Source organism: Ascaphus truei, chromosome 2, assembly GCF_040206685.1.
Source record: "Ascaphus truei isolate aAscTru1 chromosome 2, aAscTru1.hap1, whole genome shotgun sequence".
NCBI lineage: Eukaryota > Metazoa > Chordata > Amphibia > Anura > Ascaphidae > Ascaphus > Ascaphus truei.
Genome location: NC_134484.1, coordinates 269,084,207 through 269,092,034, shown reverse-complemented (window position 1 = coordinate 269,092,034; position 7,828 = coordinate 269,084,207). Strand labels below are relative to the sequence as shown.

Genomic DNA, 7,828 nt, shown 5'->3' with positions numbered 1-7,828 from the left:
TAAAACAATCTCCCGCAGTTCAAGGCTCTTCCAAGTCTTTTGAAATGCCTTATTTACCGCTGTTAATGAGGCTGTTCCCACGACACCTCTGCTCTCAGTTAACAACCATGGTGTTTGTCTAGATTCTTGTCATTATGACCCCACACCATCTGCTAATGAGGTTATTGCGTCAATTGCTATGACACGCTTTTCAAAGACTTTTGAAATGACTTATTTACTTTTTTTACTATGGCCCCACAACATCTGCTAATGAGGTTATTGCATCAATTGCTATGAAAAGCTTTTCAAAGACTTTTGAAATGACTCACTTACTTTTTTACTTGTAAATACGAATTGTAATTATTGCCTGGTTGAAACTGTAAATAAGCTGTTTAATTTATTTATTTTTTTTCCCTCTGTAAAATAAGACATTGTATTGCTGTCCCTCTATACTATGTATCGTACTAACTCAACGCCTCTAGATGATTTTAGTCTATTAAGGCCTTAACAGCCGTTTTACTTTTTTACTTGTAAATACGTCTTGTAATTATTTCCTGGTGAAAACTGTGTTATCTTTTAAAAAATAAAATAAGCAATTTTTGACTCATACAATTGTGCTTTTTATTTATATGTAACCCCCGACTGTTGCGGCTAATCCCTGTACCGTCTCTATACAAATAAAAAATATATATACAAATAAAAAAAAAATATATAAAAATATTATGTCTGGGGTGGGATTCGAACCCACGTGGACATACGTCCATTGGATCTTAAGTCCAACGCCTTAAACCACTCGGCCACCCTGACACTTGAGGGTTTAGCCTCTTAAAGCCGTATTCTGTCTGAATTTAAAAAAAAATGCTACGCCCTCTTTTCAACGTCATTTGAACTTTTCTGACATGCGCACGGCGTTATTTCAGAATAAACATGTCCAGACATGCCCCAGTATGAAAAAAACATGTTCGGGCATGCCCCAAAAGCCTATAAACATGCCCGGACATGCCCCGCGTATGTATACGCCCCCTCCAATCTACGTCAACAGTACGCACCAATCACAAAAAAGAATAAAAAATGCACATCATAATAAAAAATGGAGTCTGGGGGATGTCAACCGCGGTTTTTTGGCTTAGGGGGCGTCAACTGCGTTTTTTTGGCGTAGGGGGCGTCAACTGCGTTTTTTTGGCGTAGGGGGCGTCAACCGCGTTTTTTTGGCGCAGGGGGCGGCAACCTAAAAATGCGCAGGGGGCGGGGCCGGATACGGATGGGGCGGGACCGGATACGGAAGGGGCGGGACATAGGGCGGGTTTAAGGCCAAAAGGGGCGGGGCTTAGGGGAAAAGGGGGCGTGGTACCTGTCAAAAAAAGTTTGACATAATGTATGCCTCCCTACTACTTCGGTACATTAGAAGCAACTCTGAAACTTAACCTAAGCGTTTTTCGAAGCTACTTTTTGGCTAACTTCTTATAGGAAGGTCTAGGAGCTCTGAAAATGAACGTGCGCGTCTTTCACTCTTCCCGAGGGACTTAGGAGAATTTTGTGATATTTTTTATTAAAATGGTGTATAAGGGTATATATATAAATATATTTTATTCATTGTATATGAGCTGGCGATTTCTAAGTCTGTGGTTCCGAGAGGGGGTAACCAGGCTCACTAATAAAGGTCAAGCAACTTGGCTGCCAGAATGCCCTGCTTCAGCACAGACCAGTAAGGCATTGTGATAAGCGTATCCCCGGTATAGTCAGGGGTTAATGGGAGTCGTCCCCGTCCCCCCAGTATACGCCCAGAACCATGGACCCAGTACTTGTGGTTCGGACTGTCTCCAACCAGCCATAATGTTGTGAGAGTGAAATTATGTCTAATTCCAGCTTCGGTACATTAGAAGCAACTCTGAAACTTAACCTAAGCGTTTTTCGAAGCTACTTTTTGGCTAACTTCTTATAGGAAGGTCTAGGAGCTCTGAAAATGAACGTGCGCGTCTTTCACTCTTCCCGAGGGACTTAGAAGAATTTTGTGATATTTTTTATTAAAATGGTGTATAAGGGTATATATATATAAATTTATTTTATGCACTGTATATGAGCTGGCGATTTCTAAGTCTGTGGTTCCGAGAGGGGGTAACCAGGCTCACTAATAAAGGTCAAGCCACTTGGCTGCCAGAATGCCCTGCTTCAGCACAGACCAGTAAGGCATTGTGATAAGCGTATCCCCGGTATAGTCAGGGGTTAATGGGAGTCGTCCCCGTCCCCCCAGTATATGGCCAGAACCATGGACCCGGTATTTGTGGTTCGGACTGTCTCCAACCAGCCATAATGTTGTGAGAGTGAAATTATGTCTAAGTCCAGCTTCGGTACATTAGATGCAACTCTGAGACTTAACCTAAGCGTTTTTCGAAGCTACTTTTTGGCTAACTTCTTATAGGAAGGTCTAGGAGCTCTGAAAATGAACGTGCGCGTCTTTCACTCTTCCCGAGGGACTTAGAAGAATTTTGTGATATTTTTTATTAAAATGGTGTATAAGGGTATATATATATAAATTTATTTTATGCACTGTATATGAGCTGGCGATTTCTAAGTCTGTGGTTCCGAGAGGGGGTAACCAGGCTCACTAATAAAGGTCAAGCCACTTGGCTGCCAGAATGCCCTGCTTCTGCACAGACCAGTAAGGCATTGTGATAAGCGTATCCCCGGTATAGTCAGGGGTTAATGGGAGTCGTCCCCGTCCCCCCAGTATATGGCCAGAACCATGGACCCGGTATTTGTGGTTCGGACTGTCTCCAACCAGCCATAATGTTGTGAGAGTGAAATTATGTCTAAGTCCAGCTTCAGTACATTAGATGCAACTCTGAGACTTAACCTAAGCGTTTTTCGAAGCTACTTTTTGTCTAACTTCTTATAGGAAGGTCTAGGAGCTCTGAAAATGAACGTGCGCGTCTTTCACTCTTCCCGAGGGACTTAGGAGAATTTTGTGATATTTTTTATTAAAATGGTGTATAAGGGTATATATATAAATATATTTTATGCACTGTATATGAGCTGGCGATTTCTAAGTCTGTGGTTCCGAGAGGGGGTAACCAGGCTCACTAATAAAGGTCAAGCAACTTGGCTGCCAGAATGCCCTGCTTCAGCACAGACCAGTAAGGCATTGTGATAAGCGTATCCCCGGTATAGTCAGGGGTTAATGGGAGTCGTCCCCGTCCCCCCAGTATATGGCCAAAACCATGGACCCGGTATTTGTGGTTCGGACTGTCTCCAACCAGCCATAATGTTGTGAGAGTGAAATTATGTCTAAGTCCAGCTTCAGTACATTAGATGCAACTCTGAGACTTAACCTAAGCGTTTTTCGAAGCTACTTTTTGGCTAACTTCTTATAGGAAGGTCTAGGAGCTCTGAAAATGAACGTGCGCGTCTTTCACTCTTCCCGAGGGACTTAGAAGAATTTTGTGATATTTTTTATTAAAATGGTGTATAAGGGTATATATATATAAATTTATTTTATGCACTGTATATGAGCTGGCGATTTCTAAGTCTGTGGTTCCGAGAGGGGGTAACCAGGCTCACTAATAAAGGTCAAGCCACTTGGCTGCCAGAATGCCCTGCTTCAGCACAGACCAGTAAGGCATTGTGATAAGCGTATCCCCGGTATAGTCAGGGGTTAATGGGAGTCGTCCCCGTCCCCCCAGTATACGCCCAGAACCATGGACCCAGTACTTGTGGTTCGGACTGTCTCCAACCAGCCATAATGTTGTGAGAGTGAAATTATGTCTAATTCCAGCTTCGGTACATTAGAAGCAACTCTGAAACTTAACCTAAGCGTTTTTCGAAGCTACTTTTTGGCTAACTTCTTATAGGAAGGTCTAGGAGCTCTGAAAATGAACGTGCGCGTCTTTCACTCTTCCCGAGGGACTTAGAAGAATTTTGTGATATTTTTTATTAAAATGGTGTATAAGGGTATATATATATAAATTTATTTTATGCACTGTATATGAGCTGGCGATTTCTAAGTCTGTGGTTCCGAGAGGGGGTAACCAGGCTCACTAATAAAGGTCAAGCCACTTGGCTGCCAGAATGCCCTGCTTCAGCACAGACCAGTAAGGCATTGTGATAAGCGTATCCCCGGTATAGTCAGGGGTTAATGGGAGTCGTCCCCGTCCCCCCAGTATACGCCCAGAACCATGGACCCAGTACTTGTGGTTCGGACTGTCTCCAACCAGCCATAATGTTGTGAGAGTGAAATTATGTCTAATTCCAGCTTCGGTACATTAGAAGCAACTCTGAAACGTAACCTAAGCGTTTTTCGAAGCTACTTTTTGGCTAACTTCTTATAGGAAGGTCTAGGAGCTCTGAAAATGAACGTGCGCGTCTTTCACTCTTCCCGAGGGACTTAGAAGAATTTTGTGATATTTTTTATTAAAATGGTGTATAAGGGTATATATATATAAATTTATTTTATGCACTGTATATGAGCTGGCGATTTCTAAGTCTGTGGTTCCGAGAGGGGGTAACCAGGCTCACTAATAAAGGTCAAGCCACTTGGCTGCCAGAATGCCCTGCTTCAGCACAGACCAGTAAGGCATTGTGATAAGCGTATCCCCGGTATAGTCAGGGGTTAATGGGAGTCGTCCCCGTCCCCCCAGTATATGGCCAGAACCATGGACCCGGTATTTGTGGTTCGGACTGTTTCCAACCAGCCATAACGTTGTGAGAGTGAAATTATGTCTAAGTCCAGCTTCAGTACATTAGATGCAACTCTGAGACTTAACCTAAGCGTTTTTCGAAGCTACTTTTTGGCTAACTTCTTATAGGAAGGTCTAGGAGCTCTGAAAATGAACGTGCGCGTCTTTCACTCTTCCCGAGGGACTTAGGAGAATTTTGTGATATTTTTTATTAAAATGGTGTATAAGGGTATATATATAAATATATTTTATGCACTGTATATGAGCTGGCGATTTCTAAGTCTGTGGTTCCGAGAGGGGGTAACCAGGCTCACTAATAAAGGTCAAGCAACTTGGCTGCCAGAATGCCCTGCTTCAGCACAGACCAGTAAGGCATTGTGATAAGCGTATCCCCGGTATAGTCAGGGGTTAATGGGAGTCGTCCCCGTCCCCCCAGTATACGCCCAGAACCATGGACCCAGTACTTGTGGTTCGGACTGTCTCCAACCAGCCATAATGTTGTGAGAGTGAAATTATGTCTAATTCCAGCTTCGGTACATTAGAAGCAACTCTGAAACTTAACCTAAGCGTTTTTCGAAGCTACTTTTTGGCTAACTTCTTATAGGAAGGTCTAGGAGCTCTGAAAATTAACGTGCGCGTCTTTCACTCTTCCCGAGGGACTTAGAAGAATTTTGTGATATTTTTTATTAAAATGGTGTATAAGGGTATATATATATAAATTTATTTTATGCACTGTATATGAGCTGGCGATTTCTAAGTCTGTGGTTCCGAGAGGGGGTAACCAGGCTCACTAATAAAGGTCAAGCCACTTGGCTGCCAGAATGCCCTGCTTCAGCACAGACCAGTAAGGCATTGTCATAAGCGTATCCCCGGTATAGTCAGGGGTTAATGGGAGTCGTCCCCGTCCCCCCAGTATACGCCCAGAACCATGGACCCAGTACTTGTGGTTCGGACTGTCTCCAACCAGCCATAATGTTGTGAGAGTGAAATTATGTCTAATTCCAGCTTCGGTACATTAGAAGCAACTCTGAAACTTAACCTAAGCGTTTTTCGAAGCTACTTTTTGGCTAACTTCTTATAGGAAGGTCTAGGAGCTCTGAAAATGAACGTGCGCGTCTTTCACTCTTCCCGAGGGACTTAGAAGAATTTTGTGATATTTTTTATTAAAATGGTGTATAAGGGTATATATATATAAATTTATTTTATGCACTGTATATGAGCTGGCGATTTCTAAGTCTGTGGTTCCGAGAGGGGGTAACCAGGCTCACTAATAAAGGTCAAGCCACTTGGCTGCCAGAATGCCCTGCTTCAGCACAGACCAGTAAGGCATTGTGATAAGCGTATCCCCGGTATAGTCAGGGGTTAATGGGAGTCGTCCCCGTCCCCCCAGTATATGGCCAGAACCATGGACCCGGTATTTGTGGTTCGGACTGTCTCCAACCAGCCATAATGTTGTGAGAGTGAAATTATGTCTAAGTCCAGCTTCGGTACATTAGATGCAACTCTGAGACTTAACCTAAGCGTTTTTCGCAGCTACTTTTTGGCTAACTTCTTATAGGAAGGTCTAGGAGCTCTGAAAATGAACGTGCGCGTCTTTCACTCTTCCCGAGGGACTTAGAAGAATTTTGTGATATTTTTTATTAAAATGGTGTATAAGGGTATATATATATAAATTTATTTTATGCACTGTATATGAGCTGGCGATTTCTAAGTCTGTGGTTCCGAGAGGGGGTAACCAGGCTCACTAATAAAGGTCAAGCCACTTGGCTGCCAGAATGCCCTGCTTCAGCACAGACCAGTAAGGCATTGTCATAAGCGTATCCCCGGTATAGTCAGGGGTTAATGGGAGTCATCCCCGTCCCCCCAGTATACGCCCAGAACCATGGACCCAGTACTTGTGGTTCGGACTGTCTCCAACCAGCCATAATGTTGTGAGAGTGAAATTATGTCTAATTCCAGCTTCGGTACATTAGAAGCAACTCTGAAACTTAACCTAAGCGTTTTTCGAAGCTACTTTTTGGCTAACTTCTTATAGGAAGGTCTAGGAGCTCTGAAAATGAACGTGCGCGTCTTTCACTCTTCCCGAGGGACTTAGAAGAATTTTGTGATATTTTTTATTAAAATGGTGTATAAGGGTATATATATATAAATTTATTTTATGCACTGTATATGAGCTGGCGATTTCTAAGTCTGTGGTTCCGAGAGGGGGTAACCAGGCTCACTAATAAAGGTCAAGCCACTTGGCTGCCAGAATGCCCTGCTTCAGCACAGACCAGTAAGGCATTGTGATAAGCGTATCCCCGGTATAGTCAGGGGTTAATGGGAGTCGTCCCCGTCCCCCCAGTATATGGCCAGAACCATGGACCCGGTATTTGTGGTTCGGACTGTCTCCAACCAGCCATAATGTTGTGAGAGTGAAATTATGTCTAAGTCCAGCTTCGGTACATTAGATGCAACTCTGAGACTTAACCTAAGCGTTTTTCGCAGCTACTTTTTGGCTAACTTCTTATAGGAAGGTCTAGGAGCTCTGAAAATGAACGTGCGCGTCTTTCACTCTTCCCGAGGGACTTAGAAGAATTTTGTGATATTTTTTATTAAAATGGTGTATAAGGGTATATATATATAAATTTATTTTATGCACTGTATATGAATTGGCGATTTCTAAGTCTGTGGTTCCGAGAGGGGGTAACCAGGCTCACTAATAAAGGTCAAGCCACTTGGCTGCCAGAATGCCCTGCTTCAGCACAGACCAGTAAGGCATTGTGATAAGCGTATCCCCGGTATAGTCAGGGGTTAATGGGAGTCGTCCCCGTCCCCCCAGTATACGCCCAGAACCATGGACCCAGTACTTGTGGTTCGGACTGTCTCCAACCAGCCATAATATTGTGAGAGTGAAATTATGTCTAATTCCAGCTTCGGTACATTAGAAGCAACTCTGAAACTTAACCTAAGCGTTTTTCGAAGCTACTTTTTGGCTAACTTCTTATAGGAAGGTCTAGGAGCTCTGAAAATGAACGTGCGCGTCTTTCACTCTTCCCGAGGGACTTAGAAGAATTTTGTGATATTTTTTATTAAAATGGTGTATAAGGGTATATATATATAAATTTATTTTATGCACTGTATATGAGCTGGCGATTTCTAAGTCTGTGGTTCCGAGAGGGGGTAACCAGGCTCAC

The 7,828-nt window shown here is 43.2% G+C and overlaps 1 non-coding gene across 1 annotated transcript; it reads right to left on the bottom strand.

Moving 5' to 3' along the window:
• Positions 1 to 702: 702 nt before the first annotated feature.
• TRNAL-UAA (transfer RNA leucine (anticodon UAA)) lies at positions 703 to 786 on the bottom strand. Its single transcript has one exon. It is a non-coding gene; the product is annotated as a tRNA-Leu (tRNA).
• Between the last annotated feature and the right edge of the window lie 7,042 nt (positions 787 to 7,828).